The sequence below is a fragment of the Octodon degus genome, unplaced genomic scaffold, assembly GCF_000260255.1.
Source record: "Octodon degus isolate 3935 unplaced genomic scaffold, OctDeg1.0 scaffold00282, whole genome shotgun sequence".
Lineage (NCBI taxonomy): Eukaryota > Metazoa > Chordata > Mammalia > Rodentia > Octodontidae > Octodon > Octodon degus.
The window spans coordinates 1,364,286-1,384,258 of NW_004524858.1; the positions used below are offsets into that span (position 1 = coordinate 1,364,286).

The 19,973-nt window shown below is 41.1% G+C and overlaps 1 non-coding gene and 2 pseudogenes across 1 annotated transcript; all 3 read right to left on the reverse strand.

Annotated features, from left to right (window-relative positions):
* Positions 1-5,698: 5,698 nt before the first annotated feature.
* LOC111814246 lies at positions 5,699-6,280 on the reverse strand (annotated as a pseudogene).
* Positions 6,246-6,348, reverse strand: LOC111814248. Its single transcript, XR_002819286.1, has one exon. It is a non-coding gene; the product is annotated as a U6 spliceosomal RNA (small nuclear RNA).
* An 11,908-nt stretch (positions 6,349-18,256) lies between these two features.
* LOC101570251 lies at positions 18,257-19,040 on the reverse strand (annotated as a pseudogene).
* Positions 19,041-19,973: the final 933 nt, after the last annotated feature.

Here is a 19,973-nt window from a genome sequence, read left to right on the forward strand (position 1 = left end):
ATTAGTGTGGAGAAAAGAAAATATGCCACATGGGCCATGCTGTACCCTGGGACTTTGAGGCAGTATCCACCCTTTCTTACATAGAAATATATAAAAATTATAATTTCATGTGGTGTTGGTAATAAGGTAAACCATTTTATATTGCAAAATATTTTCATTTTCTCATAAGCTTTTTACATGATTTTAGAAGAAATTAAAATATTTCCTTGAACTACTAGAGTCTTGTCCTTCATATAAAAGTCATCTAGGCATGGAAACTCCTACAACTGCAAGAGCTTTTCCCAGACACAGGCAGGTTTTGAGGTACACTCTGGAAAGAGCCATCTGTTGAGGGATACTGATTTCTGAGCAGGTCAGAGTGGGGACCTGAGAAGAGGAATTGCAGGTGACCTTTCCTCACTTTTATAATGAGCAACAAAGACCCCTGTCAGTGTCCTGGGTGCCTGAGCCCGCTGCAACTGCCAGATAACTCAGGCTTCCTCCCTGACAAAGGTTTGCTCTGTCATCAAATTCTGCTGAGTCTCCTGAATTCAGTTCCAACCAGGCTTTAATCTTAGACCGAGGGCTGGGGAGATAGCTCAGTAGAATAAGCACTTGCCTGGCAAGTGCAAGGGCCTGAGTTCAATCCCTGGTTTCACACACACAAACACAAATCTTAGCCCTTCTGTGTTCATCTCTTACTGTTTTCAGGCTGTCCATTCCCAAACCTAAATGCATGAGTGTGTGCATTTGGTTCCACTAAACAACAACCAGCAGCAACCATAGAATCCACGTGTGTATTCTAAACATATTGGTAAAGCATGCAAATATATTCTGGAAAACATGGGGAAAATGTCTAAGAATACAAAAGACCAGCAGATTACGCCAACGCATAGATCATAGTGTGAGATACCTACAGAGTCTTCTAGCACAGGGACGAGTTCCTTATTCCTGACCCTGCCACCAGTGCTCAAAAGGGTGCACCACTACCACAGCCAATGTATGTCACTGTGACAAGGGATAGAAGATGTCACTGATTTTGGTGACATACTGTTTTCTTACAGGACCAAAGGCCTTTCTCAGTCCTCTGAAACTCTTCATTTGCTGCCTATGCTTTGGCCACGCGCCTCACCTTTACAGTATCAAAGCAGTGTGACCTTGCCCACGCTGATGGAGCAGCCCCACGGTGGGGCATGAGCTCTCACTGATGCCTGGGCTCGTATTGTTGGCCTGGCTGCGGCTCCCGGAGACACAGAGCGCTCTAAGAATGAGATAATGATGTAGATTATCTAAAAGAAGAAATACCTCCAGTGAGAAGTTGGCCAAGCACATTGGGCTTAAAAGCAGTGTACAGTCTGTAGAGATATTAGGAATTACATGCTGATGGGAGAAACATTAGCAGTCTCTGGACCCTGTGGAAGAAAAACCTTGCAGCAGCCCTTAGCACTGAAGTCATGTCAGTAGTGTGGACTGTGTTTTTGAGGGTCAAAATTTGACCCTGTCTAATAGAAGCTGTCAGGAGGAGGCACTGAAGAGTTGAAGCAATGTGGAGAGCCCTGCCATTCTCCACTCCAAGCTTCCAGGGGAATCAGAAGGAAGGAAAAACAAAAGATTTCTCTTTCTCTTTGCAAGTGGGGAAACACTCAGGAGAAAAAGGAAACCTAAATTATACTTAGGCCTTGGGTGGTAAGGTTGGAAGGAACACAACAGGAGATACACAGAGTATAGGTCCATCTGTCCACATACTTTATATCATGTCAGTCAATCAATACAGAAAATCAATAGTTGAAAATGACACTTACCCCAGAGAAAATATTTTCTTACTACGTAGTGTCCTGCAAAGCTTGCTGTGTGTAAAGGGGAAAGAACCCACCAATTACCATATCTCCATCTTTGTAGAAATTATTGTTTATTCTCAAAGTGGCCAAACTGCCAAAAATGAGGTGAAGGTTTGGGATGCAGAAGACAAAAATTAAAGTGAACATCTTTGGAAAATCTGCATAGCCCTAAACACACCTGATCAGAGATGAAGGCTGCAGTGTGTGTGTGTGTGTGTGTGTGTGTGTGTGTGTGTGTGTGAGAGAGAGAGAGAGAGAGAGAGAGAGAGAGAGAGACAGAGAGAGAGAGACAGAGAGAGAGAGACAGAGAGAGAGATATGCTGTGTTTGGTTGTCAGGCATGGACATTTAACTCTCTCCAACTCTTAATTCTCATATCCTCAGCCTCTCCCACTCTCCTGGAGACTGGAAATCTTTCTCGCCTGAGGTTCTGCATCTGTGGTCCTGTGTTCAGCTGAGAAAATGAAGGAGAAAAACGTGTTTGAGGACCATCTGCTGCAGCCCCAGGTGCCCAGGTTTCAACCAAGCCCATTGAGAGCAAGGGCCCAGGCTCAAACAACCCTTGGGGGGACTGCATCCCATTTCCGTATACATCATTTAAAGTAATGGAAGTGGACTGCCCTGGAGGAAAACAGATGTGAGCTGGAAGGTTCCCAGAAGGGCCCGTGGCAGCTCGGGCCCTTCCTGACCTTTGGGCCACTTTTCTGGGGAATGCCCAAGTCAGAATCATCAGCCTGGCTACACAAGGTTGAGGACAGGCGCAGAACACTTGCGCTGTGGGCCACACACACGCGAGCACCCCTGTGTGCGGACTATCTCCCGAGTGCACGCCTTCGCAGACTTGACAAGTCAGTCCCTCAGTATCGATGCAAGAGGTGGGCTCCATATTTGACTTTTGAAACACAACCCGTTTCCCCTTTCTTTTGATCCCATGGATCAGTACATAGCAAATACCAGTTTCTATATTTGTGACAACAAAATCCTCTATTTTTGGGCTTCTATATGTAGCAGCGTAAGATCTGGGGGAGCAACCGTGATTTTTATCTGTAATTTCTGAATTTTCCACTTTCCTGAACATAAGTAGCTATCGCGACTGGTTCCGGAACATGTATGCTAACAGGGCAGTGTGTGTCGGGAAGAAGAGGCTGTACACTGTCATGGGCTGTTGTGCAAGCCGAGCAAGTGCAGAGCAGCACTCTCGGCCTGGAGGCCACAGGTACGAGTCCGCGCGGTGGGCTGCAGAGCTGCGGGTCCTTTCACATCTGGGTAAGAATGTAAAAGTCCTATGTGGTGTTCTCACAGGCCCCGATTGTGGAGTGGGGGTTCCTGGAGGTTGGTCAGAGGCAGACAAAGCTGCTAGTGAGGACGGATGCGCAGAGGGAACGTGTGCTGCCCTGTACTTGGACATCTGAGGAAAGGGGGTCACGCAATGCCCGGAGGCCGCCGTCCCAGGAAGATGCCACCTCAGGAAAATTCTGTTGCGCCTCAGGACAGTTAACAGTGCTAAGAAGAAGCTGCATCCTACCGTTTGGCAGAAGAGTCAGCTCAGCAAACAACAGACACAATGAAAATCAGAGTGAATATGCATGAACTATATTTATGCTCTCTAATGAATTAAAGAGAACACTATTTTGCATGAGGAGAACAAAACATGGCAACATGGAAAGCAACCATTGTAAAAACTGACAGCAGGTAGAAATGACGCATAATGGAAATTAAAGGGAAAACACTGAAAATAACAATAACTGAAATAAAGTATATATAATAACCACATAGAAAAAGTGCTTTGCCAAGGATAGCACACTATAACCACAAAACTAGCAGTTGAAAAGTACACCAATAAGTTTTTAGAGAATATATAACAGATTAAGAAAGAGGTTAAAAAAATAAATTAGTAAAAAGCAGTTATCTTGAGTAGCTCCAACCATTAAAACCAATTACCAACGGAGAGAATGAAGTAAAAGAAAAAAATCTCAGGCCGGGGAGATGGCTCAGTGGAATAAGCATTTCCCTGGCAAGCACAAAGGCCTGAGTTCAATCCCCGGTTCTGCCACAAAAAAAAGAAAGAAATTTCATGACCTAATGGAAAGCTTGATGCTAAAACTGTAAGAGAGAAGTCTGGGGAAGGCACTTCAGGATCCTGACACAGGCAGCGAGCTCATGGAAAGCGCCAAAAGCAAGAGGAGTTAAAGTTGGTAACTGAGATGGCATTAAATTAAAATTCCTTTGCTTAGAAAAGAAAAACACGAGTGATGAGGCAAGGTGTAGAATGGAATGGAGGGTATTTTTGTCAGCTATTCATCTAATAGATGAGCGACTCAAATATTCATGAACTCTCAATAAAAATAAAATTCTTTTTATTTATTTTTTCTCTGTTTTTTTTCCCATAAATTTATTGAGAAACAAACAGCAATGAGACAGTTTCAAACCAAACTGGTAGGAAAGTTTCAATAATTAACACATTATATACATTCTTCCTAGTGGTTAATTGCTGAACAAGATGTGGACATGATATCCTATTTACAAACACCATTAGAACAAATCCCTCTATTCATTAAGAGAATGTAATGGTATATCGATCCTAGCCATTTGAATACACAGATACAAAATGGACATTCATCTGCATCCCCTTTTTGTTGTTAAGTTCTGTTATTTGAATATTATAGGTGTATAAACTCAGCAAAATATTCTAAAAGAATCCAGTAGCCCATAATAGTATTGGGTCCTCCGCTTCACTGGCAATGTCAGAAATTGTTGACCTGAGTCCCCTATTGCTCAACATAACAGCATGGCTTTACTTCTTATATTTCGTTTTTATACTTTTCTGCTGGATGGTTAAGACCAAGGTAAGGCAGGACCTATGCAACAAGAGTTGTAGCTTTTGGGTCTGAGAAGGTCAGTGAAATGCCCTCAGGATTTATCCTGAGATCCTGTACCTCAGATTGTAGAACCTTTGTCAGTGTCAGCCATGTGGATGAGTCATGGCCATTGCTTGGCTAATGTGCTCTCTGTGAAAGCCTAAGAGAATGTTTTCTCTCCATGTGACTCTCCTTAGGCACACTCTATCTCATCGATCACTTTCCTCTTTGGCCCCATAATCTTCTTGATCAGAAAATTTGCGACACTACAGAGTTACATGACGTTACAGTACAAGTTCTCATATGTCCTGAGTCTTAATTGACCTTAGAAGGCTAGGGCCAAAATGTTGGCTTTCCTCGCAGCCCTCCTTTTTTTCTAATTTTGGTCGGCAAACTTAGGTTGTTAACCATCCAGAAGACAAGCTTATTGTTATTACCATACAACTGAGGCTGTTAAGCTTAACCTTACTATCTGTCTGCATATCAGAAAAATAAAATTCTTAAAAAGAGAGTTATGGGAAGATGGCAGTGATTAGCATTAACTGAGACTCAGAATCCCAACACTAGAACAGAACAACGTGGGCAAAGAGCAAAAAGAGCAGGGACTCTGGGCTTAAGGGAGGATCGGGAGGGAGAGTTGGGCCTAGCGGGGAAGGTGAAGAGACAGACCTCGCTCAGGGCTGGGGGATGGCGCAGTAGAATAAGTGCTTACCTGGCAAGCACAAGGGCCTGAGTGCAATTCCCGGTGCTAAAAAAAAAAAAAAAAAAGCCAGACCTTGATGCACAAAAAGAAGGCTGAAAAGTGAATTTTCTCTGTGAGTTCTAGCTTGCCGAGGCACAGTGAAAGTAGCTGACTCAGGAGGCCTCCACAAAAGGCCTGTGCATATATATATATATATATATATATATATATATATATTTCTTCTTAAATTTGTTTTTGTTGACTGGGATTTAGGGCATAAGATGGGAAATGTCACCTTGGGGCACTCCCCACCCCATTCCTTGCCCCCAGGGAATATGGATTCTAATCCTCCTGGGACATTCTTTGAAGCTTTTCCTTTATTTTCTTGGCACTGTCCTTGCTGGTAGCAGCCTCTCCAGGCCCACTGCTGACTAGCTTTTCCTTAGAAGAAAATTTTCTCTTTTTCTTGGGGACACTTCTGGCTGCCTTTTCTGGCTCACTGGCTGTTTCCTTCTTGGGTGAAGATTTCTTCTTTTTTGGGTGGACTTGGGCTGCCAGCAGCTGTCTCTGCCAGGTCACTACTAATCAACTCTTCCTTGGCAAAAGATTTCTTTTTCTTGAGTTTGAAAATAGAGTCAGATGGACAATCCCTTCCGTTCTCCCGAGGCGCCTCCTCGAGTTTTGTCTTTCTGGGTTTTCCTGTGTCTCCTCGTGCTCCTCCGGCTACCACTGTTTTCTGAAGATGCAGAGCAGCAGTGCAGCCAGCCTCTTCTTTGCTGTCTTCAAGCGCTTCTCCTCCTGTCTCTCCAGCTTCTTGGTGATTCCAGCAGCGGCTTCCTCTGTTCAGCAAAGAAAAGTGCCGAAAAGACCTGGAGTCCCCCGGATCACTAAAAATATGGAACGTTTCATGAATTTGTGCGTCATCCTTGCGCAGGGGCCAGACCAATCTTCTCTGTATTGTTCCAATTCTAGTATATGTGCTGCCAAAGAAAAAGTTAATATTGTTTGTACAATGTCTCATGCCTGTATCTTGTAGTCTGAGTAACTACTATAAATATAACAATATATGATGTATTAATTATTGTTACTCTCTGGTTATCGTGTTCTGAAATTTCCTTTTTATGGTTTCCTTTTTGAGGTGAAAGAAGAGGCCCTCACTGAGAAACCCACCAATGGAACTACAACAGCTAGTGAATGGCTCAGGCCCAGCGTCCCATGGAGAGGGAGTTTCACCAGGTGACATAAAATGGACCGCTCAAGGCCTAGAGTCTGCCATCATAGGAGGACACATTAGCTCAGGAAAATTCTGCTGCACATTTTGGAAAATTAATAGTGATAAGAAAAAGCTGCATCTGGGGACAACCCACTTGGGCCCCCCCTCCTGTCCTTCTCTTGGACAGAAGCTTTTTTTCCCTCAATAAATATATTCTACTCTTAACCTGCATTTGTTCATAAAATTCATTGCTTGGTCTTAGAGAACACAACTCATCCCAGGTACCTTTCAGGTTGAGAGGTTCATTTTCCTCTATGTCATTTGGGGCTCATCCACTGAGATCACTGAATGGAGGAGGATGTGAAATTTTAATTTCATATTTTATGAAAGGGACAACCGACCTGGGAATAAAGATTAGAAATCAGTGCAACTGAGACTAATAAAACAATACAAAGAATCAACAAATCAAATAGTTGGCTCTTCAGAAGATTAAATAAAGTACGAAAACCGTTAGCCAAACTTACAACAAAAAAGAAAAGACTCAGATCCATGTAGTTAGAAATGAAAAGGGTAAGATCATATCCGATCCTGCAGAAATCCAGAAAGTCATCAATACTTACATCAATGAAGAACCTATGCTGCACTAAGATGGAAAATGTAGGAGAAATGGACAAATTCCTACATACATATAGGTTAACAAAGCTAACTGGATGCCAGCCAATGAAACTGAAGGAATAATTTAAAAACTACCACCCAAGAAAAGCCTAAGTTTTGATGGTTCACTGCTGAATTCTATAAGGCATTTAGAGAAGTGTTAATGACACTACTCCTCAAACTCTTTAAAGAAATTGAAGAAGAAGCAATATTTGCAAACTCATTCCTGGAAGGAGACACCAAAATCAGAGGAGGATCCAACAGAAAAAGAAAACTATAGGCCTATCTTTCTAATAAACATAGAAACTAAAGTCCTCAGTAAGAGAACAGCAAACAGAATTCAGTAAGTCATCAATAAGATTACACAAAATTCCCCAAGTAGGATTTATCCCAGGGATGTAGGTATGGTTCATAATGCATATCTTAATAAATATAATACACATGTTAACAGAACCATGGACAAAAATTACCCAAACGTCTCAATAGTTTCATAAAAAGTGCTTGACAAAACGCCGTACCAGTTTATTTAAAAAGCTTTATAGAAAATTGTCTTTTTCTCAATCTGATAGAAGCCATTTATAACAAACCAGTAGCTAACATCACACAAAATGATCAAAAACTGAATGCTTTTCCTCTAAAATAATGAACAAGCTAAGGATGCCCACTGTCACTACTCCTAACCAACACAGTTCTGGAAACATTAGCCACAGCAACTAGATATAAGAAAGAAATAAAATAATTGCTGTCACGTGCCATGGTACCAGTCTGCAGCACATTGAGAACCAGCACCGGCTAGGTCACCTTCTGTAACTCCACTGGTTTCATGCTAAATGGGAAGGACTCTGAGGGACCTGAAGCCAGCAAAGATGTGTTTCACTGGAGCTGCGATTTGTGGGCCCAGTGCGAGCTGGCGTGGAGCTTTCCTGGCACCATTTAAGAACTGCGGCAGACTCTAGATAGCCTGTGAGGCTCTGGTAGGCTCGGACCTTCCTTATCCCCCAGCATGCAGGTGTGGAGCTTCTGCTGGTGTTTAAGAATTCAGGAGGACTCTATGTGGCCTGGAGATGCAGGACAGTTGTGATCTGTGGGCTGAGTGTGAGCAGGCGCAAGCTTTCCTGGAGCCATTCAGAAGTTGGCAGACTCTGAGCAGCCTGCCAATAATGATAAACAAAGTTGAAAATGTAGTAAAAAAATCTATAAACAATGAAAAGCCAAAGTTCCATTGGATGCACAGCAGAATTCTGCAAGATGTTTAGAGAATATTTAATGCCAACTTTTCTCAAATTCATCAATGAAACTGGAAGGGAAGCAGTTCTCCCAAACTCATTCCTGGAGGCAAGTATTAGTCTGATTCCAAAAGCAGAGAAAGATCCAGCTAAAAGAGAGAACTACAGGCCAATCTCTCTAATGAATATAGGTGGAAAAATCTTTAGTAAAATACAAGCAAACAATGTAGCAAATTATCAAGCCATGTACAAGAAATGAACAGCCAACATCATACTAAATGGGAAAACACTGAAGGCTTTCATTTTAAAATCAGGAAGAAGACAAAGATGTCCACTGTCTATACTGTGATTCAATATAGTTCTGGAAATGATAGCCAGAGCAATTAGATAAGAGAGAATGGGCCGGGGAGCTCAGTAGAATAAGCTACTGAGCTCAGTAGCTCAGTAGAATAAGCACTTCCCTGGCAAGTGCAAGGTCTGAGTTCAAACCCCAGTACAGCAAAAAACAAAACAAAACAAAACCACCACCACCACCAAACAACAACAACAACAACAACAACAACAACAAAAAGACAAGAGAGGAATAAACTAAAATCAAAATGGATTAAAGATCTAAACATTAAAACAGAAACATTAAATCTCCTGAAAGAGAAAGTAGGAGGAACTCTTGAAGACATAGAGGTAGGCAAACAGTTCATGAACAAAAGTCAAAGTGCGTGGGAAATATTTGAAAGAATTAACAACTGGGACCTCCTCTTATTGAGAAGTTTTTGCATGTCAAAGGAACTTACCAACAGAGTGAAAAGACAACCCATAAATTGGGAAAAAAATCTTAGCTAATAAGCACTCAGATGAAGGTCTTCTATCTAGAATTTACAAAGAACTGAAAAACATTAGGACCCCAATATTTAAAGACCCAATCCAGAAATGGGCATCCGAAATGAACACACAGTTTTCAGAGGAAGAAATACAAGATGCAAATAAATACATGAAAAAGTGCTCCATAGCACTAGCCATTCATGAAATGCAAATTAAAACAACATTGAGATACCATCTCACCACATAAAGAATGACTATCATAAAGAAATCAACCAACAACAAATTTTGGAGAGGCCGTGGGGAAAAAAGAACCCTTCTCCATTGCTGGTGGGAATGTAGACTGTGCAACTGTTATGGAAATTGGAGACTCCTCAAAAAACTAGGACTGCACATACCATTCAATCCAGCTATCTCCCTTCTGGAACTCTTCCCAAAAGAACTAAAAATATCATATCATAGTGATATATGTGCACCTATTTTTATAGCAGCACAATTTGTGATAGCCAAATCTTGGAAACAACCAAAATGCCCATCACTAGAGGAATGGATGGATAAGATGTGATGTTTTTATACAATGGAGTTTTACTCAGCTATAAAGAAAAATAAACTCAAAGCCTTCATATATAAGTGGACGCAACGTGAAGATATACTAATAAGTGAAATAAACCTGACCCACATGTGTAGTATCATATTGTCTCCCTAGTGGAAGAACTCAAAAGAAGAAATAAAAATTAAATGGTATAACATAGTTAAATGGAAAATGAAAACTTAAGGATTAAGCAATGAAGAAGAGAAAGTAGAAAAGTTAGGAAACATGATTGGGGCAAAACCATACATTTATATACACAAGATGGTGAAGGTGATGGTCTTAAGAATCTCCATCAGGCTTTTGAAAATAGCAGTCAGTGGGCAGAATTCTCACTCTGACTAACTCTGTATGCTGATATCTGTGAACTAAGCAACTACACGGAGGATAGCATTGTGTAACACTAAAACCATGCTTGACATACCTATCATTTTGGTCTTCTAAATGCATACTTCTTCTAACATTATATCAATTATTGCTACACTCTCTCTTTTTTTTTGTAAAAAAATTTATAAAAAAAGTAATAAAAAAAAACAAGAGACAAGAAAAAAATGTCATAGGATTGTCCTGCTACAATGTTATGTATGGTTTGATTTCTAAATTTGTGTGGAAAATTGTGTAATTGTTTGTTTTTCCATCCATAGGGATTTACAGGTTAGAATCTCCATGGTTGTTGGAAAATATCAGTTCTATGTTATGTCTAAGACATTTGATATTCAGACAGATAGTGATGTTAAGCTCAACTGCCTCTGTTACAGGGTAATAATGTCATTAAGCTTCTCTTCTGGATAGTTAACAACTAAAGTTTGCAGACCAAAAATTAGAGAAAAAGAAGGGCTACAAGGATAACCAATATTTTGGCCCTAAACCTTCAAGGTCAGTGAGCACTCAGGACATAAGAGAACCTGTGCTGTGACATTCTGTAACTTAGTTCCAAATTTTCTGTTCAAGGACATTATGTGGCCACAGAGGAAAGTGATCAACGATGTAGAGTGTGCCTGAAGAGAGTCACCTGGAGAGAAAACATTCTCTCAGGCTTTCACCGAGAGAAATTGACCAAGCAATGGCCGTGACTCATCCAGATGGCTGACACTGACAAAAGATCTACAAACAGCTCTACATGGTTTTAGGGTAAATCCTGAGGAGATTTGACTGGCCTTGTCAGATACAAAAGTTACACTTTTAGTTATATAGGCTTGCTTTAATTTGGTCTTAACAATCCAGCAGAAAAGTATAACCACGAGGTATAGAAAGTAAAGCTATATTAATGTGCTGAGCTGTAAAAGGCTCATGTCAACAACTTCGGAAAATTACCAGTTCTTGATAACCCACCACTATTTTGGACTATTGGACTATATTGGGATATTTCATCACAATCTGTTAAACCGTACATTTAAATGTTTCAAACAACTGAGCAGTGGGAAGGATGTCAATGTTTAAGCTTCAGAAATGCACCTTATTTCAGCATTGATCTTGGGTTGCTAATTTGGAATTAACTGATTCAGTGTAATTACTGGTCATGCGGGTAAAGGGGGGAATGTGTGTGGCTCAAAATTTTAGAACATTTGAGTGGACACAGACACTCGTGGGCCATTGAGGAATAGATTGCAGCTGCACTGGACCCTGGGCGTGCACCGGCAGAATTCCTGCACTGGCACCTGCTTGATGTGTTCCTAACCGTGCTTGCCTGGGCACTGGGCTTTCCAGACCATTTCAACATCCAACATTGAATCCGCTATTGCAACCCACTTGCAGCATCCCATGTGACATGCCTAGAAGTGTCCCATTGATGCACACTTGGCAGAAATTTGACCCAAGAGTGGGTGGCTCCTGGGACCTTCCTACTCATGGACTTGGATGAAATAATGGTCCCAAGGGGGGGGGTACAGCATGACCCTTGATTATCATCTCAAACTTGTGTTTCTCAACTGGATGCCAGACCACAGATGCAGAGCTTCGGGGGAAGGAGGTGGAAAATTGCTCCAAGGACACACAGCAGACTTGGCTGAGAAAAAGTCAGGGTCATTAAAGCATCCCCCTGGGTCCAAGTCCTAAGACACGCACATAGTCACAGCATAAGTGCACTCACCTGGCTGGGCCTGCCAGCTCTGTGGTCACGCGGACTTACCCCTGTGCAGGTGTTGCTACCATGGTCTCGCTCCGTCTCACCTCCTTTCCCCTGCAGCTCCTGCTCTTACTGAGCTGTTCAGGGAAGGAAGACTGCCTCTTCCCCAGGACCAGCGCTGTGCACAAGGACGGAGATGTGGTGATTGGGGGGTTTTTCTCCTTTTTCCTCCGTGTGTACTTCTACGGTATGACTCATATAGAGCCTACCAAGGACTTTGTTGACATGCCGTGAGTGAGATTTTCACTTATCTATTTCCTGCTTTAGTCTCGGGGTGAATAATGTCTAGGACACCTGTCTGTGTTGGGATAAATGCTCTATGTTCTCTATCCCACTGACAGCTGGATAGAATTGTATGTTTTTCTCTTTTTACTGGAAGACACCTCCTTCAGCCTTAGTGTGTTAAAGATGTACCTCCTCATACCTGAGCTGCCACTTCACAGCGTGAAGCTGTGTCAACTAGAAATGCAATTACAATCACTGGATTGAGTTTAGTATTTTGTGGCTTAAGGCAAGGACCCGTTTTGTAAAGAGAAGGGTCAAATATTATCTCCCTTACTCATCCCTACAATTCCTTTTGTCTTCACTCATGTTTAAGTCCCACCTGGTTCAGCAGACTCCTCACTAAGGAAGTTTGCTTGCACTCCTGAAGAATCTGTGTACCAGGCTTTCAGGCCAAGGTGTGGCCCACAAGGCACAGAGATGCAGCGAGGATGGGCTTCAGGGATCTATATTACGTGAGAATATATGTTCCATTTTCACTTTGTATCTCACATAGTCTCTGTTTATGGTTGCTATCAAATTATGTCTGTAGCTAAAATTTGATAAATAAGTGGAGCTTTCAGAATGTCAGAATATTCTATTGTGAGGATGCACTGAAACAGGACTAGGTGATGACTGAATCCCAGGGAGGGCCTGTGGTGTTTGCCTTCCCTGATTGGAAGCAGGGTTGGTAGGGATAGGGTTTGTGGCATGTTTATGACACTAGTCTCAGGACTTATCCTGTATCCTTTCTTAGGATCATAATTTCAGTTCCTAGATGATTTCCTGGTATTTACGTATTTGAGAGGAGGCAGTGTTGTGCTGCATAGGTCGCCAGCGATGTATGGGGCTCACGCTGCCATCATGCCTGAGCCTCCTAAGAAGATGTGATCTCAGATCTGTGCAGATCTTTGTCACCACACTGGGGATGCTTTTTCCCCATAGTTTTCCAAAATGGGTTTGATGTTGTTTTTGTGTGAGGTACAAACTTTATTTTGGATGGTTGCTGCTGATTATTGTTTTGTAACTAGTTGACAGAGCTGCAGGGTATGTCAATGAGTGATTTCAGGGAGATGTACTCTGAATTCTCTGTAATGTGCTAAAAGTTAATCATGGCATTTGTTAAAAATGGTAGGAATGCTTTTTTTCCCCTCTAATTTGGATATCGCCTGAGTACAGGGACCACCATAATTGGGTTTTGCACTGGAAAGGTGGCATTGGGCTGGATGCTGAATTCTGCACAGGCTAATGGGTTCATAGAAGTGTACCACGGAGGTCACTGAAGGATGCATCTCCAAGGGACAGCAGGACGATAATGAGGAATTCTGGCTATGCCACCATGTGAGGGATTTAGCTGGAGGGAGCCCAGGGTGGCCAGAAAAATTGTGGGGAGAGCAGAGAATGAGGAACTGGTCAAAATTGAATGAGGTTTGATTTCAAGGCTATTCCAAGCATGCTGGAGGGAGAGTTTGGGTCTCATGCTCAGAGGAGAGGAAGAGAAAGCCTGCCTGGCCTTCCACTGGTCCTCTGCTGTTCACTCCCTCTCCCCGCTTGGGAATGGCTCTGTTGTGGCAGGCAGGCTTTTCCAGGGGCAGGTGCTATAATCCTGTCTGTACCTGAAAAGAACATCCCTGCTATTCCCGGGTGCCTCTAAACCCAGGTTGACTTATCCATCATGGAAACATCTTTAGAGGATCATGGGATGCTTATACTATCAGAAGGAAAAAGAAAAGAACTTTATAAAAAATTACATATGTATAAACATAATATATTTTTTATAGGAACATTATGTTCCAAAACAATGTATTAAGGGACATGTGGCCCACATATGCATAAATAAAGTGGCCACAATAATTTTGGTATATGTGCTGCCAAGGCAAGTACTGGCTACAATATCTACAAGGTGATTTTCATAATATCCTGGCTATCTCCACATAACTGTCCATACACTATTATAAAAGCAGTGTTATTGTGTCTCAGTTTTGCTTTTAGTCATTTCAAAAATAAAACATGTCCCTATCATATTGATATCTTCATGATAATTTTGTGTTGATATAAAATTGCATCTTTTCACAGTAAGGATTTTACTCTTACTAATTTTTGGATATTTCAAAGTCTCTAATTTGCTTCTACTTTTATGTTTCCATAAGTAGAAATACAAGAGATAGCTGCTTGATGCTTGATGAGGAGTCTACCGCAGAACCTAGATTATGCTCAGTTAAAAGGAATGAATTCAAACAAATCCAGTGGCTGGGCTCAAATTTATTTATATGTTAAAGCCCCTGTGTATTCACACATGACTCCCTCCCCCCAAAGCAAAATAAAGTTGCACTGAAAATATAATGTCAGGGCCGGGAAGTTGGCTCAGTGGAATAAGCGTTAAAAAGTCAAAGAAATAGATTTTTTTGTAAGTGATTTTTTCAACCAGAAACAGGTTCTGAGCACTACTGAATGCTGTCTGTGTTTCAGGAGATCAGCTTTCCTCCTTCAGAAACGTAGCAGAACATTACAAATGCTATCACATTTTAAAAAACTCATTACTAACCTTATTGAAAATCAGTCATAGTTCTATAGCAAATTAAAAATTGTAGACAAATATTAAAATGTGAAAGATATAAAAAGCAGACCGAACGAATTTTAGAAAAATATTTCTGAAATGAATACATAACATGAGATTAACAATAGATTGCACGTTGTAAAAAATTATTTACAAACATAAATGAATATAACAATAAAAATTGTCTAAATGTGAAGAAGCAAACGTTTACAGATCGGCCATACAATACTTCACTTTGTGCCAAAATCAAGAAATTTATATTCATATAATCAGAGCTATCCCATTTTTAGGATATTGTTGGAACAATTTTTGCTTGAATTTTCTTTTTTTTCAAATTTTCTTATATAGATAATATGTTAATATACTGTCTTATGTATTTACTATATTTAAAATTAATGTGTATGTGTTTGTGTGTATGTGTGTGTGATTTAAACCTGAATTTCCACTCTATTTTCATCTAAGGAATCACTCACACTGGATGTCTCTGGCTGGGTAAGGCTCACTCTTTGGATATTTCCATTTCTGATTATAGTTAAGAAGTTGCTGGCTTTGCAAGGATCTGACCCAATCTAGATTATAGGTTTTCTCTGTGTTTAAGGTAGAAAATTGGAGCTTCATAAGCACTCACATGTATGTGATTCATAAATATGTGACTAGTATGTAACATACATAATCTCTATATAGGTTTTTGTTTAAAGACAGAGAGAGTGTTGTAGACAGGGTTTGCAAGGGAATGGATTTAATACAGAATACATATCTGTAGGACTGAATAGTCACCCAAAAAGTCAAATACAGAAGAGTTCAATAGACCTGCACACATTCTAGTGACCCAAAAGATCCAGCTGAGGGCTTGGGTCCCCTGGCGATGTCCTGCACGAGGCCAGCTGAAGATCCAACATCCATGGCAATGCCCCTCATGAGGTGAACTGGAGGCCTGCAGTTGATGACAATGTCTGATCTAAGTCTGTATCAAGCATCTGCACTGGGAAGGCCCAAAGGTCAGTGGTTGAAGCTAGAAAGTTTGCACCCGTAGTAGGAAGGATCTGTGCCAGCAGGCTGGGGATGTGCACTGGAGCCGCCAAGCACTGCTCAAAGTAAGGATGAGAGATCCCTGGATGAGAACAGCGGCCATCCTCAGTGGCAGCTAGGACCTGAGCTCTCCAACAGTGAGAGGAGCCAAGTTCGTACCAGGAAAACTGGCATGACAAGTTTCTCTAGGAGATCCTGCAGCACGCCATCATCTTCCCCTTCAGCTCTCCTTCTGCGCTGTTGGTAACAGTGCTCGGGGGGAGTCCACACCCAGAGCCGTGCCCTCTTGTTCAGCTGGGTGTTACAGGTTGACCATTAGCTAATCCACCACAAAGAGCTTATTATTATAGATCTTACAAGGCTTTTTCTGGATTCATTATTTTGTACCACTAAATGTTAACTCAGGGCACTGTACAATTATTCATATTTCTTGGTCACTACTTTGCCTTCCATAATAACTATTCCTAGAGAGATGTTGATAAACAGTAGGTTTCCATGACAACACTTAGGTCATCTTTCAATTTTTCAGTTTATCAAGAGTCAGCAATCTCAGGTCATATGTTATTAAATTCTCAATGATAAATGAATGTATTAACTTGCTTTCACTTTCTCATTTTCTCTCCATATCCAGATTACCTAGGTATAATTCAATTTTTTTTCTTTTTCTTTCTTTTTTTTCAGAACCAGGGATTGAACTCAGGCCCTTGAGCTTGCCAGGGAAGCGCTTATTCCACTGAGCCATCTCCCCGGCCCCCATAATTCAATTTTTTAATCCAAATGTTCATAAAGTTTCTTTTCTGCCTTTCAAGGAATTGTAGTTAAGCAAATGCAAAGGCCACAGTAACAAAGAGTATTTACAAAATTGTTCTTTTACTTTTGAGTTTCCATTTTTTCTGGTTTAATTTATTTTGAAAAGTAAAAGCAAAACAAGAACAAAAATCAGAAACAAAGAAAGAAACAGGGCAACATACACCAATGCATATGTTACAGAGTTTCAAAGCAAGAATATCTGATTAACAATGGTTTATATACTATCAATTGTATCATCAAATCTGTTGCTCTCAATCCCTGGTTCCGGAAAAAAAATAAATCTGTTGCTCAGATGAACAGATATAGTTACATAAACTTGGACATATGGTTGGATATTACCACTTGCTTTCAAGAAACCTTAAATTTTTGTTCTTGTCTTTTTTTTTACCTTTTAAAAAATTGTTTTAAAGAGAGTATAGTAATAATTGATGTGACATTATAAACAGTCCACATTTAGAAGACAAAGATGTCCAGTATTCAAGCATGGGTTTTTTATTACATATTGCTGTCCTTGATTTAGTTGCTTACAGATATTAGTATACAGAGTTAGTCAAGGTGAAAATTTTACACATTAACTGTTATTTTCAAAAGACTGATGGAGATTTTTAGTACAATCACCTCAGCCATCCTGTATATATACTTGCATGGGTATATATACCTTTTATTGCATGTATATATACCTACTTTTTTCTTATCTTTTCTCCTTTCTCTCCTTTTCATTGTTTAATCCTTAAGTTCTGCTTCTTTCTGTTTTACTATATCTGTTAGATTTTTCAGGTTTGTTTCTTCTTTTGGGTTCTTATGCTGGGGAGACAATACAATATTTACACATGTGGGTCTGATTTATTTCACTTATGAGTATAGCTTCAAGTTGCACCCACTTATCTATGAAGTCTTCTAGTTCATCTTCCTTTATAGCTGGGGAATACTGCATTATATTAAAATACCACATCTTTTTCAATCATTCCTCAGGTGATGGGCATCTTTGTTGTTTCCAAGATTTGGCTATCACAGATTGTGCTGCTATAAACAAAGGTGCACATATATGACTATGGTATGATGTTTTCAGATCTTTTGGGAAAAGAGGAATAGCTAGATTGAATGGGATTTCCAGGCCTAGTTTTTTGAGGCATCTCCACACTGATTTCCATAGTGGTTGTACCAGTCTGCATTTCCACCAGCAGCGAAGAATGGTTCGTTTTTCCCTGAAGACTCTCCAGCATTTATTATTAGTTTTTTTTTTAAATGAAATACATTCTTTCTGGGATGAGATGGTATCTCACTCTTGTTTTAATTTGCATTTCTTGAATGGCTAGTGATGTGGAGCATCTTTTCATGTATTTATTTGCCTCTTGTATGTCTTCCTCTGAGAAGTGTATATTCATCTCAGATGCCCATTTTTGAATTTAGTATTTATTTTTCAAATAGTGAGTAGTGTAATGTTAATGTCCAAGAAGGTATAGTCACCTCTGCAGCAGCTCCTTAACAACTGGGAACACATAGAGGTCCATGTTCTAGAGCTTTAAAAAGATACTGCTACATCTGAGGTTTCTTCCACTATAGGATGGGGTGACCAATGACAGTCACCCCAAGAAGTGCAGAAGCCACATCCCCCCTTCTTCAGGGGACAGATACACTGTACTTGTCATGCAGATCAACCACATTGTCACTGGAGACCTGGATCCATCCATCCTCCAGCACATGGTAGAGGTTGACCCGGCCTCCTGAGTAGGCATCTCTGTAAGTGGCTCGGGAGATGGCTGGACTGGCCAGGTCCTAGGCCTCCACCTCCAGGTCATAGGAATAGCTTTGATCCATGACCACATAAGCATACACAGAGCCAGAGCCCACAGAGGAGGCAGCCCTGGAAATCCGGTTCCCTTCACTGTCCATATAGTAGAGGCCAGGGCCTCTCTTATCCCAGTCACAGATCATGGTGCCCATGGATGGCCTCATGTGTTTGTACTGATAGACCATGTGGGCTAGCAGCTTGGAAGCCACTGCTACTGAGATGCGTTCCTTATTCCATAGCTGATGGATTCCACACTGCTGAGCCAACAGCCTCTCCCCGATGCTGCACTCTGCTGTACCTCCATCCATGGTGCCCAGAAAGTAGGGGCTGATCTCTATCACCTTCCTCACCATCTAGGAGGTGACATAATTACTCACAGTGACCCAGGAGTCAGCTGTGACAATGACTCCATGGCAAAACTTAAATGCCAGTGTGGTGGTTCCATGAAGTCTTTTGATTCACAACTCTTCTGGGGCACCCCAGTTGGTGTGGCCAGGCTCAGCCCATCACTAGGGCTAGTACCCAGGTCCACCAGATCTGCATGACCCCAAGTCTGAAAAACCCGCATTGGTTCACCAGTAGCGGCTTCTCCAACATGCTGGCCAGTGCCATGTCTAAGAAGGGCAAAGAGAACTAACCAGTGAATACCTAGCAAGGAATGGTTGGGCAACACCTCACCGTCATGGCTTCACTCCATACTGAATCTATTCCCAGAACTGCCATTTTAACTCCTGGCAACCATGCTCTGAAATGGGTCTTTAAATTTTGGGGGCCCTAATTCTTTTTAGTTCTTTATATATTCTAGATAGAAGACCTTTGTCTGAGTGATTATTGGTTAAGACTTTTTCCAAATTTGGGGCTTGTCTTTTCACTCTTGCAGTGATTTCTTATCTTTCTATTTTGCAGAGCCGGGATTTTAAAAAATTTTTTTATTTTAGGGAAGGGTCTATAGGGTGTTCAGGGTCTCACTACTAGATTGGACTCGTAGAGTTCTGCCTGTTTACAGCTTCCCAAGAGCTGGGATTACAGGCGTGTGTCACCACCTCCAGTCTCAATTGCCATTTTAGCATGCCCCAGGCGCGGGGCCAGCAGAGCCAGGGATTGAACCCCTGGCCCCAGGACCTTCTTGCAGGCACTTTAATATGCTGAGCTATTTGGCCTGCCCTTCAAGCATGGGTTTTGTATTACACATTGCTATTCTTTTTTTTTTTTTTCTTTCTTTTTTTTTTATAGGAAATTAATAATGGCTATTGTATTACATATTGTTATCTGCAAAGTAGTTGCTCACATTACCAGATACAGGCATACAAGACTGAGCAAACAAGCATGAACAGTGGCTTTCAATAGTCCAATAAAAATGAGTAGTGCAGTTCTCTTAGCTATCATATGTATAGTGTGCCTTTCAGATTTTATTTACTCTTTTAGGTTCTTTTTTTTTTTTTCTCTACAGTTTTATTGATAAACATATAGCAATGAGACAGTTTCAAATCAAATCGGAAGTACAGTTTCAACAAATAATACACTGCATATATTCTTCTTAGTGGT